General features: G+C 31.8%; 1 protein-coding gene across 2 annotated transcripts in view; it reads right to left on the reverse strand.

Annotated features, from left to right (window-relative positions):
• LOC113516224 (neuropeptide CCHamide-2 receptor-like) overlaps positions 1–17,081 on the reverse strand; it is a 102,176-nt gene extending 85,095 nt beyond the window's left edge. For both annotated transcript variants that reach the window (XM_052900857.1, XM_052900856.1), the window contains exon 1: positions 16,715–17,081. The gene's annotated coding sequence lies outside the window, so the exon portion shown is untranslated. The remainder of the gene's footprint in view (positions 1–16,714) is intronic.
• Between the last annotated feature and the right edge of the window lie 3,393 nt (positions 17,082–20,474).

Raw genomic sequence — 20,474 nt, forward strand, 5'->3', positions numbered from 1 at the left:
ACTGTCCACTGCTGATCATAACCGTTGAACAAGGGGAGTTTTACCAGTAATTGCCACGCTTGGCAGACGGGTTGGCAATATTTGTTTATAATATTAGTAAGGATATATGTGGCAGAACCACAAGATACGGTTATTAATATATTAATAAGATAAAGTACCATTATATGTATATACAGGAAATTTGATAACACGTGCATACGCAGTCTCTATTTATCACATCCATTCTCGTTAAATTTGTCAACAATTTCTTGTTACGATGCGTGACAGCGCGAAAAATTTTCCTTCCAAAATATTATTTACCTAATTTTATTTTGTATGTTCCGCGGTTTTGCTTTTTTTATACTTACAACTTAGAATAGCAAAGATGTTAATGACCCGCCTAATGGAAAGTAGTATAGCCATGGGCATCACAGAATATAGTGTGTTACCCATGCTTCTATTATACGTTGTCATTTTTGAGGATTATGAACTTTTTATTGTATTGTATCTTTAATTTTAACTAGATATTATTTAATTTTATTTTTAGCTATACGGTTTTTACACTTGTACCTACATTCTATAGTTTTCTTTCAGCTTCTCAAAGTTTGACTGTAAGTAAGCCCACCATTGTTTATTAAATCTTTTTAATGTGTCCAATGTAAATTATGTGCAATAAAAAATTTTACAATACAATACTAATGTGTTATTCTTACTCTGTGTCCTATAATTTCACTGCCATACCTGACCCTTAAAACCGAAACAGGGCGATACAATCATAGCTGCTTTACGAAACACGAGTGAGACAGAGATAACCAAGCAGACTTATAAACAGTCTCCCTCTGGTTTGATCGGATGAAGTAAAATAAAAAACTATAAAATTATCCTTAAGTATTATGCCAGGGCATGATTCGCCTGTTTACCATAGCATATAAAAATCCTTTCAGCCGAATTCACACGAGATTGTATAACATATATCCGAATATTCAAATATCATAACAAATATTTATATTCTTACGTAATATGAAAACGACCTTGTCTTTTTTAACTGTATATCTGTTTGTATGAAGTAACCTCGGAAATTACTGAAGGGTGTAATGTTTATAGCAGGTTTGATCACGTTGAATTTTCTTTACCTATGTAATGGCCTATGTCCAATAGTGGACAGATAATGGCTGAAATGATGATGATAATGTAATGGATGACGAATGTCTCTGTCAATACCATTAAGGATTACAGTCTGGAGCATTCTTGACACTAGCATGTGGGTAATATTTCAACGAGTATATTAGAAAGTAATGTAGCAGAGAGCAGACAAAGTTGGCTAAGTGCTAAGTTTATTTAGTTCTTTGTCATTTTCCATTACAGGAGAGCAAGTGAGAAATCTGATACATTTTTAATATTGGTCAGACTCCAACTCACGACCTCTGTACTCTATAAGTCGAAGTAACATACCACTTAACTTGCTACTCTCTATAGAAATAGTTTAAAAAACAGTCACTAACAAGTACGTAGCATCTTTTACTGAACTTCAGGTATTTCAAAACGGCCGGCTGTAACAACAATCAAGTCCCTACTCTATTTGCTTGGCAGAAACTCTAAATTAAATGTAATTTTTTTATTTATTCTGACACATATTCACCAAAGTAAGGCTGTTTTTCATACACATTTTACCTTTAATCGTTTTAAATATACGTTTAAGTAACCGGAGCTTAAAACGGCATGCCTATTAGCGTCTTAAACTAAATCTACTAATATGTATATGACAATATTATAAAAAGCATTAATTGTAATTCTAATAAAAGTATTTACAAAAATATATTAAATATATTAAAATATAGAAACTATCTTATCTACATAATTTACAGATGCAATAAAGAGTATCTATTATTATATTAAAATATTACAATAAAAAATATAAACTCCCAGAGTTTTTATTCACACAAAAATTTTACAATAATATAATTTTAATATTTAAAAATAATTCTACTACAATTTACAACAAATAAGAAAAACATCTTTTAATTTAAAATGTAAATATAATTGTTTAATATTTATTTTTATTTAATAACTTAATTTTTGTTTCTTGTGATTATTTGAACTTCATCAAGAAGTCATTTCGCAGGGTTTATTTTAATTAAAATCCCAATAATCAAAATCTATTTGTATTTTAATGTAATAACTACCGGTTTAACTTACATGTATTTTTTTATACAACTTAGAATGACAAATATACTGACAACCCACCTGATGGCAATTGGTAACCATCACCTATAGACATGAGCAGTATCATGGACATAACAACGTATACTAAGGACTCAAGTCTTATTCCTGTGTACTCTGTAAATTCACCGCCATATCTCACTCTTCAAACCGAAACACAGCCATCCAGACATAACTGCTTCACGGTAAAAACACGAATGGGACAGAGATGCCCAAGAAACGACTTTTATACAAACTCTCCTTTTGGTAACATTATATGTAATTAGATCGAAAACCGGTAGTTATTACATTAAAATATAATGTGTGCGTACAAAACTTTTAATAATAAAATCTACTTACTTGTAATTTAATTTAAATTGAAAAATTTACGACCCATTATTGTAGCAATGAAAAAATAATCTGCGTTCATCCATTCACAGCACGTTTGAACGACCGATATCAATAAATTACGTGACTGTCAAGCGTCTTGAACAACCGTGGATATAATAATGAAACAATGCTATCCATAGCATCGAAACGGCCATATTTTGCTAAAACCGAAACCTAAATAACCGTTCGCTAACCGTTATTTAATAGCCTAATGTCAAAATGATACGCAAAATTTTTCGGTAAGCTATTACGTTATTAATTGCTCGATGGACGTCGACCCTTTTTTATATATCTAATATTTTCTGTATAGTACTCGTATATTTATAAGTTTCTATAACACAGACAAGCAATATACATGTAAGGATTTTTCAATACTTAATACTTCTTATAAAGATTGTGTACGTTTGTAAATAGAACATAAATTTTACACTTGTAAATAATTATTAAATGTACTCAAAATAAATTAATATTTTTTTTTTTTATTTTTTAAACAATCTTTAAAAACTTTTTAAAGATTCAGTAATAGGTGCCGTTTGTTGTTTCATCTTTATAACTGAACTTTCTCAAACTTAAAGCTATAAAATATACATTTATAAATAAATAAATAACTCAATCCAGTACATCTGAACTGAACTTTTTGATATGAAGCATCTAGATAGAGATGTTTCCTTATAAAACAAACGAACTTTTTTTAAAGTGACACGCCTTTCGTTAGACGTAAAATAATATTATTATTATAATTTTATCACAAAAATTGCCAATTTATTTATTATTTTATGATTTTTCTGAAATCTATTACTCGATCTAAATAGAGTAATGGGTTTCTGAAAAGTCTACATTTAGATATCTATATAAGTCTTGGTTTGTTATTGAAGAACCAAAAACGAAAACTTATTCAAACAATGCTATTTATTAATGCGTAATACCTGAAATAAATCAAATTATTTCTTCAAACCATTCATTTCAAAGAAAGGCAATATCATATGATACGAACCGTCTATTATTACAAAGTCGATATTAAATACTTTATTTTATTATCAAATTTCCTTTTAGTAACTAATATAATAAATATTTGTGACAATAAAGTTGTATTTTTGTCCATTATCATACACAAAAACAGAGTATTATTTATTTATTTGTATGAAAAATTTTATTTTTTTATTATATAAATTATTATTAATTTATATACATACTAGCTCTTACCCACAACTTTGTTCGCGTGACCGGAATATATTCACTGACCTGAATAATAAGTATCCTATGTCATAAAGTACGTGTATCACAAATTTCATAGCGATTGTTTAACCCATTAACAGATAGCAAACAAACTAACAACTAAACGTACGAACTATATTTCTAATACAATATATATATATAAATAGTAAATTTAATGATCGAGGGATGGGCAGCAGCGTCTTTCTTAAAACATCACCAAAGCCTAACTGTGGATACTAACCCACTTGCCAAGCATGGCAACTACTGATAACCCCCTTTTATGGGGAAGAGAAGCCTATATTCAGCAATGGATAGTTAACGACTGATAGAATTATGATGGTGACTTAGCATTTTTGTAACCTTATGTGTACATGAATACGTGGAAAAAAGTTGATCCGTTTTAAGCGATACATTAGTATGGAGACACTGTCCATATAATCTGAGGTTTGAAAATATAAACGGAACATGTGTATTTGGTGCGAGCAAAGCTTTTTGTGTGTTAACTTTCGTTTGCTTTTCTGTCGCCAACTCAAACTCATTTGTGGTTGCCATACCACAAAGCATCTGTTTTAAAAGTTCTACATCTACTAATGGTCGTACATCAAACACAATTACAGACATAGGCTTTAAACTTTACTTCAAGCACTTAATGCTGTTGATCTTTTTTGTTCCTTTACACACTAGTCTATACCTGTGACTTTGATCTCGTGATTGGAACTGTTAAAGAAAGTGGCTGATTTAAATACTAACTTGTTAGCACAAGTGGGAGCGAAAGCAGTAATATGAGACCTAGGCTGGGCCCGGGTTCTAGGTCCCATAAAAGAAGTTTGTATGTCAAAATAGTACGGACTCACTTTGACTGCGGATTTAGCGTAAGTGACTCAGGATGCACCAGGTTTCAAGAAGTCACGCTACGTGAGTGTCACAATGGCGCCGATCTATTTTAGTCTACTTGTAAAACCACACTATATATATTAGGTAAACAATCACTCGCGATACTTTGGAACGATCAATAGGGAATGTCCAGAGGGTTCACGAGTTCTCCAGACAGCAATTAGGTTCTTGATTAAGATAGGCACAAAAAAAGCAACCCGTTGCAGTGTTACGCAGTAGACGTTGGACTGGGGCCGACCATTTGTCTGTTTGTCTACAATCAGGGGTACCGGTAGAATACAATGCGTTTGGAGGGTATTATAAAATTTATAGGGATGTGACCTTCTTAAACAGGAACATATCGATTGACTTATATAAAAAATCCTTTTCTAATTTAATTGCCATACGTATACCAAATTTATAAATGTTTGGGTGAGTTAAGTTACCAAGTACTAACAATCAAACTCATTGTCACATTTATTATAAATAAAGTTTATAAAAAGTATAATATATTTATTGAAAACAAATTTATAAAAGTAATTCAAAGTCTTTTAATATATTTTATGTCTTTCTATGAGAATTATATAATTATTATTTCACATCAATTTTCAACTAAAACGTCTTTTTTTTATACAACTTAGAATGGCAAACAAACTGACGGCCCACCTGATGGAAAGTGGTAATCGTCGCCTATAGACACGAGCAGTACCATGGACATAACAGAGTGTACTGTTTCGCCCATGATACCCCCCATGCGTTGCCGTTCCTGAGGACTCAGGTGTTATTTCTCTGTACCCAGTAAATTCACGCCATATCCCACCCATCAAACCGAAACACAGCCATGCAAACACAGCTGCTTCACGGTTAAAACACGTATGGGACAGAGGTACCCAAGCAATCAACTTTTGTACAAAGTCTCCCTCTTGTATATAAGTAAAAAATTTAAACTATAATAATATATCATCGTCATTAAGTTAGCCATCAACCATTCACTGTTGAACATAGGTCTTCACAGTAATGGTATTTACCATGTTCTAGTAGTTGAGTTCTAGTAGTTGCCACGCTTGGTAGGCGGATTGGAAACCGCAGTTAGGCTTTTGGTAATGTTTTAAGAGTGACAAATTTATAATACATGTAATAGTATCTAAACAGACTTTACGAACATTATGTACCTATACTTTATGTTCCCCATTAAAGCTTGAACATTTAAATAATTTATTTAAATTACATTCATCTGATTGCTAGATTAAGAGGCTTTAGATAGAATTACTTTGTTTATTTACCCACTTTCAACGGCGTCGAATATAATGATCTATGATCGAAAAAGTATACCACTTATAAGCAATAATCCACGTATAAGCAATTTAGAGATTTTTGAGAAGAACACAGGCTTCGCCTTTTGTCGGTACTTATAGATTGTTTTCTATAATAGATAAATTGAAAAAGTACTAAACCGATTTTAAAAATTCTTTCACTTGTAGAAAGCCACATTAAAAACGAGTAATAAGCTAGGCGTTATGTATATGTTAAAAATTTCTATCTACCCATGCGAAGCTGAGCTTGATCGTTAATATGTAAATATTCAGTATTTATTTATTTTTATTTATTCGTATTAAAAAAATATATAACAACTATAAAACTACAGTAAATTACATGTACAAATTATAAGGATATTTTGAAAAATATACCACAAACATATCCCAACTTTAAATTGGTATAAAATTATAATTGTGACAAGCTGTTTTCCTCTGATCACAAACCAACTCACGGCCGATTTAAAAATATGTTTTCAATCTTGATACAAGACTATTTATACTAATTTATATTGAATATATACATTTACTAACGCATCAAAGTGGTTCAGTTTTTTACATAAACATTATATTTGATTTATGTGAAGTATTCGATTGAATAGGTTACCTAAATATTGATGTAATTTGAAGAATTACAATTATTGACGTCTTGTAAGTTGTTATTATGATTTTCTCTGTAATACTTAGATATAATTATGGGAATATGAATGCATTTCAAAGAAAGAACACACAGACACATTATACACATTCTAAATTATACACATTGTTAGACAAGATGGATATAAGAAACTAAAACGAAAGAATTTTAAGAATATTAGGAGATAATAGATAGATATATAATTTCTTTGCATCACTTACAGCACACAAATAACATCAGATATTTAAATATACTTAAAAATAGAAATAAAACAATACATATACAACAACAAAAAAACAAAACGAAAGTACATAAAAATTAATTTAATTATAATAATATAATTTTTCGTTAGCGTGCTACAGCAACACAAAATGATCACAACTCAATTGATTGCTTTACAATTAAACGAACAAAGCACAAACTGTTGTGGTCAAAAGAAAATTTCTCTCTTCTTCCCCAACTCCTCGTACCTAAGGATCCCGAGAAAAATTTCCTTTCATCCAACACGATTCTGATATATATGAGTCCTTATTAATATTACCATTAATTGCTTTAGTTGGACCATCGACTTATTTTTTTTATACGACTTAGAATGGCAAACAAGCTGACGGCCCACCTGATGGAAAGTGGTAACCGTCGCCTATAGACATGAGCAGTACCATGGACATAACAGAGTATACTGTTTCGTCCATGATACCCCCCATGCGTTGCCATTCCTAAAGACTCAGGTGTTATTCCTCTGTACCCAGTAAATTCACGCCATATCCCACTCTTCAAACCGAAACACAGCCATGCAAACACAACTGCTTCACGGTAGAAACACGAATGGGACAGAGGTACCCAAGCAAACGACTTTTGTACAAAGTCTCCCTCTGGTATTTATCCCTAGTGATCCGGTCTGGCTTTGTACGTGTAGATATAATTTTAAATAATGTAAATAACACGTATGTTACTCGTTGATAATTTAGCTTTCTTTAGATAAAAGATTTTTCAAAAACAGTTGGGTAGTTTTTGAGTTTATCCATTGCAAATTCATTGCAAAAAAAAATCTAATGTTTTCTCTTTATAATATTAATATGGATGAACAGCCAAACTTATTAATATACGCTAATAATACTAACATAAAATACATTTCATGATACTGTTTATTGCTTCTTCAGGAATATCTAATGAAGCAGTAAACAGTAACATCATCAGTATTAGAAATAGTATAATATATACTGCCGGTTGCATGAATGAGACAAATTATAAAAGTAGGCATGCCTTTACGTGAATGTTAGATTCTATAAATTTATATAAAATACATATAGTGGTAATTTATATAAATTTATAGAATTTATATAAATTACCACTGTAGCATCATTCTTATTCTACATTATCGTACAATTTATTCTACATCATTATTATTTTTTAGTTTACAGTTTTCAGTTGAAAATATTTTCAAACACAATTACAATCGAAATTGATAAGAATTCTATTTAAAGCTCTTTGATAAACTCTCATTTTGCTATTTTATTGACAATCAAATTCGTATATATTTTATTCCAGATGATGAATATCCATTTTCTCAGTAACAGATTTAATATTAAATTAGTTAAAATCAATAGCAGAACAATGGTGTTAATAATATTACTAATATAATAAAATTGTAATTGCATGATATCTATCATCATGTCAGCCTTTAACTGTCCACTATTGAACATAAGGCTCCCCCTTGGGGCATTTGCAAGTAGTTCCCACGTTTGGTAGATGAGTTGGCAACCGCAGTTAGGCTTTGGAGATGTTTTAGGAGATATAATTGATGTCTATACATGGAAAATATTAAAAAAATATCAATTGATATAAAACGTTTTAATAAGAGCCAAAACAATATTTTTTTTGTAATTTTGTCCGACTGTCTATACTGTATACGTTTGTTGCAGCATTACACAAAAATTACTATACCACATTGAATGCGGTTTTAACTTTTATGTTCCTAAAGGTCTAATTTAAAAACCGTTGTGTGCTTTATAATACATCTAGGAGTGATTTACTTAATTGATTTTCCTTTTTCTAAAATCAAATACCCGAAGGTTCCTAATAGATCTTGAGAGGCATCCCATCAGGATGAGTATGACAAAGAAATGATTATTTCTTGTTTCGGTCATCATTTTATTGAAATACCTCAACACAGGCGCTTGTACAACTTCAGCTATCATTTTCAAAATAGAGTTGTTACTCTCTCGAATTCTTCTCACTACGAACTCAACTTTTTTTACGAATAATGGCGTACACTACTAACTAGGGGTGAATAATGGATCGCAATATCTTATATATTATATATATTTTAGTTACAATATCTATGTACACATCCAATAACGAATATTTTAAAAGTCTGTTATCCAAACAATTATATTGAATAATAGACTATTAACATGTTCGAAAATAGATAACCGACCGATTTGGGCAATATCGGTGATAATCTTTTTTTCGCCATTAGTGTCCAAAAGGAACCGGATATAGAGTCATCGGATCGGTTTCCATATTCCCCATCGTAATTGAGCGAACATTTATGACAATTAATGTTTAAAAATAAAAAATAGAACATTATTTAAAATTTTATCTAAGAAACGATATACTGTATTGGATTGAAATAATCAGATAACTATTATAATATTAATTTTTTATATATGTTAACTAAAAAAGACATTTATGCTCCTTCCCACTTTAAACTTGCTGGAAGAGAACTCTTATAGAATAAGCTCGCTTGCTTTATATTTGTTTCCACTGACATATTATTTAGGTGTACTGTTATGTATTATTAATGTGTACAATAAAGTATAAATTAATAAAAAAGAAACTGAAGCGTCCGAGTTCACACACATTGACGCAATTTGACATATACATTGACATATGTATATGAACGTGCATTGGCGCATTGATTGAACTGCGTCAATTTCCTTCAATTGATATTATTAATAACGTTAATTGAAGTAAATAGATTGACAATTGCAAATGATCATCTGCGGGTTGCTTTAATCTATATTTAAGGTATTGCCAGATGGATAAATTTTGCTAAATAATAATATGTACATTTACTGAATCCGCATTTATTGGTCCTTAATCTTATAAAGGGACATTCTGTTGTTTGTGCATAACACTATATTTAAAAAAAAATAATTATTATTTCAGCCGTTAACAGTTCATTGCTGGATATAAGCTTTCCCCATAAGGGGAGTTTGCCAGTAGTCGCCACACATGGCAGGCGGGTTGGCAACCGCAATTAAACTTTTAAAGATATTTTGAGAGGGACGCTGCTACCTATCCCTCGCTTTCCTTTAGTCGCCTCTTACGATACCCACGGGAAAAGAAGGGGTCGCCCATTCTATACCGGGGCACATACGGCGAATTATAGGATATGGACTTCTAAAAAAAACAAAAAAGTACTCACTTTTACTAATGGTGTACTTACATATATCTCATAGTACTTAATTCCATATTACTCATTTATTCCTGACTTTCATGACTTATTGAGGAAAAATATGTCACTGCGATTATTTGGCAATGGTTCAATTCAAAAGATTCATGATACAAATAGCCTTGCAGCGAACGAGCGCTTCCATACAAAATTACAATACAAATATTTGACTTTTTCGTATTTTTTTCCTATATTTGCCTTACAAAATATAAAATAAATGCACTCTGTGCTTTGAAATGTTTGAACCCTGTCTTTCCTATTGTTTTAATTTTGATCTATTATGACTGTAACAAAAGAGTGTAACCCAAGTTAAGGTCAGTTAAACAACAGTGAATTATTTTTTTTATGCTTACAATAGAATTAGATAACCTTCGTAGCGCAGTGGTAGACGCATCACTTTGCATTAATAGGGTTCAGTTCTCAGTCGGATCAGTTTAGGAAACAAACTTTCTTAAATTGACTCGGATCTAGTAATTCTAGGTTGTACCCCTAGATTCAGAATATTAGTGCCCTCAAGTATTCATTATCTTGTTTCTAATAACACAGGAAATTCTAGCTTGAGGATCAGACCAGGTGTGATTGTTGAGAAAAAAATAGCAAACTAACTACCTGATAGAAATTAGTGACAATTGTCTATGGACATTAATAGTACCAAAACACAGCACTTCGAAGCACAGTTACGTCGTAGCAGATACACAGGTGGAATGACAATTCCCCTGGAGACTATATTTGTATAAAATAAAGTCTACCTCTGCAATCATCATCATTATATCAACCATTATTTGTCTACTACTGAACATAGGCTTTCCGAGGGGAAAGGGATTGTTAGTAATGGAGACTGAAAATCCCATTGCTAGCAATATACCCAACCAGGTCGACCTCTTCGCGGTTCTTTCTAGAAACTATCATGGTTATTTCTTAAGAATTCATCATGATGGGTTAACTGGCCTGTTTTCATTCTTATCTATCACCCTTCACTGGTGCTCCGCCAGCGTATCCCGTTAGCGCAGGCGGGGTTCCATACCATTTTCATCCATCAAAAAATCATAGGTCTTTCACATAGACTACCCTAAAAAACGGTCCTGAGCCACCTTCTTCTATAATACGGCTCTAGGTAGACAACCAGGTAGCAAGATGACGTCTGCGGCTCAAATAAGACATCGGTTTTAAATCATTTTAGGGTCAATGACTGAAAATCAACGTCAATAGAATGAATTATCGTTACCTGGATAGAGTAGATAGCGGTATTTATCGATGTACGATTTGCATAACAAAAATGATTACTTGAATGACAAACATGCATGGTGTTAGTCGATTATGCACTAGCTAAATAAACGTGTTATTTTAGAAGTAGTATATTAAAATAAGCACAAACATTATTAACTAATATTTAAAAGAGTAACGTAAAAAGTATTGAGTTTCTTGTAGGTTTGCCTGAGCATTCTGAGCCCAACAGTTAAAACATGAAAGATGACGATTTATGAGCTTGTGAACAAGTCTATTTTAATAAAGGTGATTTTGAATTTGTATTTGACTATTACCTATACTCTAGATTTGCCAAGTCACTGGCAAATTTTCATTCAGATAATAGAAGATTATGAAAATGTTTAAAATCTTTAAAACGATACTATATATAACTATATATTAAATATGTTTTTTTATACAACTCAGAATGGCAAACAAGCTGATGGCCCACCTGATGGAAAGTGGTAACCGTCGCCTATAGACATGAGCAGTACCATGGACATAACAGAGTATGCTGTTTCGCCCTGAGGACTCAGGTGTTATTCCTCTGTACCCAGTAAATTCACGCCATATCCCACCCTTCAAACCGAAACACATCCATGCAAATACAACTGCTTCACGGTTGAAACACGAATGGGACAGAGGTACCCAAGCAATCGACTTTTGTACAAAGTCTCCCTCTGGTGGTATGTAAATGGGGCTTATTAGGTAGAATATTATTACTAGTAGTCTAATATATATGAACTAAATTATTATAAGAATAGGTAGTGGAATATAACTAAGTTTTTAGAAACAACCAGATATATTCATATTCATAAACAGAAAAATCATCTATGTATTTGTTTAAAACTTTAATGGCCACTCATTGTACATAATACAAAACTAAAACTGTCCGCGTTTTAGTTTTGTATTATATACAATGAGTGGCCAAGTCGCGTGCATTCTCTCCAGTCAACTTTAGGAAAAAACAGAATATTTTATATGAAACATTAAGAGCGATAAATAACTAAGTGTAGCATCGACGCTATTATCTGTCAATATTCAAAAACAATTTAAAAATTCTCAATGTTTTTGATTAATTATTCAAAACGTGCTCTGCCTATGAATTAAAACAATAATCATGCAATAATATGTCGATGAAAATTTTAATTTTGATGGCAAAAATGTATTTGGAAAATTTCAAACCTAAGTGTGAGGTCGGTGCAAAGTGTTTAATGTACCAGATGGAGACTTTGTACAAAAAACGTTTGCTTGGGCACCTCTGTCCTATTCGAGTTTCCAACGTGAAGTAGTTGTGTTAGCATGACTGTGTTTCGATTTGAAGGGTGGGATATGGCAGTGAATTTACAGGGTACAGAGGAATAACACCTGAATTCTCAGGAATGACCACGCATGAGAGGTATCATGGGCGAAATAGTATACTATGTTATGTCCATGGTACCGCTTATATCTATAGGCGACGGCTACCACTTTCCATGAGTTGGGTTGTCAGCATGTTTGCTATTCTAAGTTGCTTAAAAAAATAACAAATTTATATGCAACGTATTTTATGATTAACGCTTTAGTTCGTAAGCAGAGCACTTTTTAAATATTCAATCAGAGACATTGAAAATTCACCAAATGTTTTTGGAAATTGATAAATTATTGCGGCGTTGTCACGTTGTTGTATCATCCGTTAACTGTCCACTGCTGAACATAGCATCCCCCATAAGGGGGGTTTTGCCAATAATTGCCACGCTTGGCAAGCGGATTGGCAACCACAGTTTAGTTTTTGGTGATGTTTTATGAGGAACGCTGTTGCCCATCCCTCCTCCATAAGATCCTATAGCCGCCTCTTACGACACCCAATCGGAAAAGGAAGTGGTGACCTATTCTATGCTAGGACCTACACAGCTAACATTGCCACATTAAAGTAAGCAAAAGTTATGAGTCTTTCTAAGATAAGATATAAGGTATTATTTCGACAATTTTTTCTTGCACTGCTATATTTTGTTCATTTAGTCCCAGTTAAGGGCATCTTAGGAACGAAATGGAATTGTAACACATTGAATTCATGCTTTATAATAATTATTAATTTAATATATGAGAACATTATTATATTACCTACATTATCTAATATTGTGAACCTGATAGTCTGTGAAGGTATTGAATATTTGTTACATAATGATTAAACAGATACGACGGGAATTTGATACGCGAACAGTTCATGTCCGAAATGTATATTATGTTATTGAATTGATAATTAATAATTATTAATTCTGTTACAACCAAATGATAGAAACATTTAAGGGGATGTTAAAAGAGCATTATTGATCGGTACATGTCCTATAACAATAATGACACAATATAACAATTATTAAGCTGCATTTATAAGGATGCCATGATCCCTTGCCGCGTAGTCCCAGCATAGAATGGTACTGTTTCCTTTTCTTTTGGAAACATTCAGAATGTTCGATAATAAATCAATAGGTAGGTACTGATCTTATTGTTGATATTATTATTACGAAAGTTTGCTGGAATGTATGGATAGATGGATATTAATTACTCTTTCATATAAAAACTACTGAATGGATTCGAATGAGCCATACACAGGTGGATTATATTTTAATTTAGCGTAACACTTTTTGCACTTACTGATCCGCACGAGCGAAGCCGCAGGATATAGCTAGTAAAAATCCAAGTTTTTCGAATTTATTTAATATAATCCACCTGTGTATGAAACACAGCTATGCAAACACAACTGCTTCATGGTTGAAACATGAATGGGACAGAGGTATCCATGCAATCGACTTTTGTACAAAGTCTCCCTCTGGTGAATTATTGCATTACTTATAACCCTTACTAATATTATAAATGTGAAAGTGAGTTTGTTTGTTCATATATTACCTTATTACGCCTTAACCCACCGCCATGAAATTTGGATACACATGCTATATGGGATGGAGAAAGACATATGCTACTTTTTATCTCGGGCAGTAAATATATCTCGGTCACACAAATAAAGTCACGGGCAAAGACTAGTTATCTGTATTCCTATATCTATACCATTAGAGTATAGATATATACTCTTAACCTATCTATAGTAGAATCAGATTTTTATTGTGGTCGAATAATGCAATCAGTATTCGTATCCGCAAACGCCTGAAAACGGATTATGAATTTTAAAACGGAAAGTTGGTGTGAAGGAATATAAACGTTGTCTACAGTTTTAAAAACGAATAAAAGCCCTGAAGTTTTTCAAATATGCGAAGAAATATTATTAAAATTATTATATTATTATAGTCCTACTATCTCTCCCTCTAAGTATTATTTTTCCATGTTCTCTCTTCATCTTCCACTTATATTCTCTCCTGCTTGCTATTAAGTATCTGTATGTTTATATATATATATATATAGTACGGGTATACGGAACTTCATAATAACTGATTAAACTATTCAAACGCTTTATAATTTTAGTAAGGATTATTATAAACTAGCGATCCGCCCCGATTTCACACGGTTGCAATATTTGTGTTGCAATATAACTTGTCAGGTTGTTTGCCATTCTAAGTTGTATAAAAAAAAAAACTTTTAAACCGTCCAACACATTTTAATAAGGCTAATATTTAGACGCGTATGAAAGTATTCTTTTAAATTTTTAAATAAATGATTCATTCATAAATTTGATGTGGACATGTTAACATAGTAGTGATTTATAGCATTCAGAGATAATATACCTTTTTGTCAGTGAAAAAATTTTCGAAATCTAAAAAAATAGTACTCGAGATTTTACCAGAGGGAGACTTTATACAAAGGTCGATTGCTTGGGTACCTCTGTTCCATTTGTGTTTCTACCGTGAAGCAGTTGTGTTTGCATGGCTGTGTTTCGGTTTGAAAGGTGGGAAATGGCGTGAATATACAGAGTACAGAGGAATAACATCTGTGTCCTCAGGAATAGCAACGCATGGGGGGTATCATGGGCGAAACAGTATACTCTGTTATGTTCATGGTACTGCTCATGTCTATAGGCGACGGTTACCACTTTCCATCAGGTGGGCCGTCAGCTTGTTTGCCATTCTAAGTTGTATAAAAAAAAGATTACCCCGAACATCCAAACTTATCAATTTACCTATTTATAATGTTAGTACGTTGTTAAAAAAAATTGCCATCTCTGTAAATCCAATACGTTCATTATTTGAGTCTTTTAACAACAAAACTGTACCTGAAATGTGTGAATTTATTCTTAAAAGCTTTTCCCTGATAATAAATACATATCTGTCAGAGAACGATCAAACAAAATATTTCCGACTGACGGTTTCGGCTATGAAAAGTACAAAACTGACATACGCTTCCCTTCGATAATAAAAGATCACAGTGCCTCAATTTAGGACTGTAATGAAAGAAGCTTGAGTGTTTTATTGAGGTACTAGTCATTCTCCGCAGATTCGCTCTTGCGAATCTTTAATTCTGTATAACAAAATTACATGAAATCTTATGTAATAATCATTAATGGTGTTTAGATTACTCTTTTGTATGTGTTCTTTTAGATACTTACTTCATTTTATGATTTATACTAGAAAACTCTAGAGTGAACGGAATTATACATAATGGGGTCTAACAGCCCATTGCTAGCAATACATTGCAAATGCGTGGAGGTTGACCTGGTTTACAGGGTGTAAATCAGGTCGAACTCCACGCATTTCTTCCTGAAAACTATCATAGTTAATTCTCGAATTCGTCAGGATGGGCTAACTGATCTACTTTCATCCTCGCCTGTCATTATTCACTAGTGCCCCGGCAGTGTATACTGATAGCATCAACGCAGTTACCATTTTATTTTCACTCATGAAAGAAAAAATACAGAACTCAACTCGATATACCACGAAGATTGCATACAAGCATATAACATAATAGGTGCATTACTAACACCTGAACTACATTGACCATACCATAAAAAAATGTATTTTATCTATGTGCATGCATAATATTTCTAAATACTTTAAAAATTCAAAAATGTTATTTAATACCTTAAATCTTCATGTATTTATCGTGATTAATAACATTTTTTACATAATTTCTTGTTTAAAACCTAAATTTACTGTGCACAAGAAATTTATATAAAAAAATTCTTGCATAATTTTTATAGTAATTTTATCAGTTATTGTCATAATATTTATTGTAGTAATTATAACAGAAAATATTATATATTTAAATTAATTAAAATTAAAATATATAAATATATAAAAAAATATCCTAACATTTAAAATTTATCACGTAAATATATAATAATATTTTTTCTAATGCATCAAGATTGAATTTAAAATTATATTAATATAATTATTTATTAAAATCAATATATATCGACAATAATATAACTATTCGTAAATACAAATGATATTTAGTATTTTCATTTTCATGTTTACTCACCAAAAGCCTTGTCAATAACGAGAGATTAAAATTTTCCGTGCTGTCGCGTCCACATCATAAATCATCGAAAGCTAATTAACTTTCTGGTAAAATAACGCAAAAGTACCGTAATATTAATTACATCTTATATGTATAAAAGTCTACTGAAACTTTGTCAACAAAAAGTTTTACTGGAAAAAACTTTTTCACATTTTTTGCACAAACACCACTTATAAACATTTTCAAATTTCAAATATGGAATATCCTGTTTATACTCGTAAACAGTATTTACAGTTGGATTGTTCTAAATTCAAATTTCGAAGTATTCTAAACGTCTACGTCCGAAGTTGCGTTCATACCGCGCCCTCCATGCGGCTACGCGATCGAGTCTCACAGAATGGACTGGAGTCACACGTAACTTCTCGGGACTAAATGGGAGTAATGCGCATGGTTCGGAACGAAGATAATATGGGGTAGAAAGCATAGTTGAACGAAGAAAAGCTTTCGATGTGAATGCACCTTTTCCTTTGTGCCAGGATGCTGGAGGCGAAAAATACTGTGACTGATTAGATGTTTACTTGTGCCCATTTTCTATTTTGCTGGTTAAAAACTTAGGGGTTCTTCATATAGGGCATCTTAGTTGATTGTTAGTTGTCTAATATTTTGATCTGTTATTTGAGATTAACTTTCGGTAATAAGACTACATTACTGTGCTTATATATATAAAATTGCAACTAAAAGAACAAAAGAATTCTTAATAAGAACAATAGAAGCCAAAATTATATTTTTTTAGAATTTTTGACTGTCTATATATTTGTTCTGGCGTCAAAAACTACTGCACCACATTGGATACGGTTTTTACAGTTTTACTCCTAAATATCGAAGCTAAAATATAGTATATACAAGATGTATGTTATAAACGTTTTTACTTAATACACCATCTAAAATAGATCTATTTTAATAGTATTCCCACTTCCAAAATCCACGTGTATGAAGCTGCGGGCAAACGGTATTGTATAATAACAAAAAAGTAATTTGGCAATGATATTGTATAAACATTTGCACATAGTAACACACACATTGGAAGAGCAATTTTGGTATATTACGAATATATATTTGGGTTGGCTGGAAGAGATCTCTTTTCGAGATAAGCCCACCCCTGCTAACAAGTTGTTAAACTAATCGCTATATCTTTTCTTTAAGTGCAACAAAGAATATATATATGTATATATTACAATGACATACCATTTCATATCCCATATATTTCATCCACATATCTATAATAAATCCTATTGCGAATAATAAATCATATATTTGTATTTGATGGGAGTTTGAGATTCCAATATTGCTAGTCTTACGCCAAGAAACAACATTCTGTTATTAAATTCAATTTAGGGAGGGATTCGTAAGTATACAACATCGGATAAATCCACAATATGTTAAGTTGAAGCTTCTCGAGGTCAAATTACAGTTAATATAATATATATTAGATAGATTTATGTACCTATTGGCAAACTCTCTTATATCATGATTGTCACAACTATAAAAACAATTAACGTCTGTATTATTGATAATGTGTGCTTATAGTCAGGTTTAACGCAGAAAAAAAACTGGCGCTTCGATATACTGTAGAATGTGAATTGAAGCTGTGACTTTGAAAAAGCTGCACAGCGTTCGTTGTAAAATAATTTACGAATCTTTTGGAATAAAAACAAATGTGTACTTCAATTGACACACTATATATATAAATAAATATATTTTTCACATATTTAGTCACAATTTAGTTAACACATCTAAGTATAAAAATTTTCGATAACCTATTGCAACAATGAAATAGTTTCCATATCCATAAAACGTAGTTATCATTTTTAATTAGGCGGGCTATTATATATTATTATTTTGTTAATTGTCCAAGTGGTCGCTTCCAAAAATGCAAGGTTAGTAGCGACACAACGATAATAGAATGCGCATTTTAAATTTTAAATAAACATTAAATAATTAATTCCGTTAAAAATTAAGAATTATCATGTCACATCAATTATTAACAGTCCACTGCTAAACATAGGCGTCCCTCATAAGGGAAGTTTTGCCAGTAGACACGCTTGATAGATTAGTTGGCAACTGCTGTTAGAGTTTCCTGATGTTTTAAGAGAGACGCTGCTGCACATTTCTCGGCCATTAAATTTCTTTTTTACAATACTCACGGGAAAAGAAAGGGAATGTAAATTTAAAAGTAGTTGAAACTAACTAATATTATATTTATATAAGTATATAGTATTTACGTATATAATATAGTAAATATTACAATTACCGTGTGGTCCCGGCATAGAATAGACCACCCCCTCCATTTCCGTGGGTGTCGTAAGAGGCGACTAAGGGTGGGCGAGGGATGAGCAGCAACGACCCTCTTAAAACATCTTTAGAGCCTGACTGTAGTTGCCAATCCGCCTACCAAGCGTGACAACTACTTGCATAGCCCTCTACGTCCAAAGTTTGCAGTGGACAGTTAAAGGCTGTTGTGATAATGATAATGATTAAAATTACCTCATAAATATTTATTTATTTATTTAACACTTAATTGCACCAACATAACAGGATTTGTTGAACAATTTTCAATACGTATAGTGTAGTACAAAAGGCGGTCTTATTGCTAAGCAATCTCTTCCAGACAACCTTTGAGTAGAAGGAATTTAAGCATAAATAGATAGGTGGCGCGTTGAAAAAAATAGATCTGTAAAAAATAATATCTGTGACAGCATAGATTATTTATTGTGATAATAACACATAGATCATTATTAATACACAGCATTATCCTTTGTCCTTTTCTGACATTAGCGGGTAACTAAAATATAAACTAGTGTCATCCACTAATATGGTATATGAGCACTGACGCGTATTTGAGAGAGGGTGAGTCAGATTGCAGAGAGCGGCAAGGAATGTCCATACTGTATTTTAGTACTATTAATTATAATATGCTAATATTAACCTTATTTGTAAGCGGCTTTTAAAAGTTAAATCTCAATCTCAGAAGCATTTGTTTGTGTGTATAATGTGTGATATCTTGAGCAATATTGAGCCTATTTTGTTAAATTTTGTGCAATCCATGTCAGACCCATATCAACTTTGTCACAGTGAAATTGTCGGTTTTTGCAAAACAATGTCTACTTTTTTTACTAATATTGTTTAAGTTGTATGATATATATGTTTATATACAGTAAATATACAAAAAATAAAGATGTTTAAATATTTATTACACAACTAACCGTCCGCTCTGGCTTCGCATAGACAGATAAATAGACAGATATGTTATAATTTTATACTTGTATTAACATTAATATGTAAATTTTTGATATTGTGGTTACATTAATGTTTTTTTTTTTTTGTAGGATATATATATATTTTTTTAATAATATATAACCTATTGTATGTTACTCGCTAACCATGTAGCTTTCTATAGATGAAAGAATTTTTAAAATCGATTGAATAGTTTTTGAATTTATCTATTACAAACAAATAAACATACAAAAGAACGAATCTTTTCTCTTTATAACAAATGGCTCTGCTATAAAAATACAGGAAATGATTTAGAGCCACCTACGTCCACTGTCTCACTGCAACGCATATTTGAGTTCTTTGATCCGTGAAACGTTGGAGGACATTTTATGAGGGGAGAGATGATGAGCAATATGCGCCAAATACCACTTTTGTTTATTAAACTTCAGAACAACACTTGAGAAATTTCCATCAGATGTTGAATTTTCTAACCATATTGATGGTCCAT

The sequence above is a fragment of the Galleria mellonella genome, unplaced genomic scaffold (assembly GCF_026898425.1).
Source record: "Galleria mellonella isolate WM207_F2 unplaced genomic scaffold, CSIRO_AGI_GalMel_v1 utg718, whole genome shotgun sequence".
In the NCBI taxonomy this organism is placed as follows: domain Eukaryota; kingdom Metazoa; phylum Arthropoda; class Insecta; order Lepidoptera; family Pyralidae; genus Galleria; species Galleria mellonella.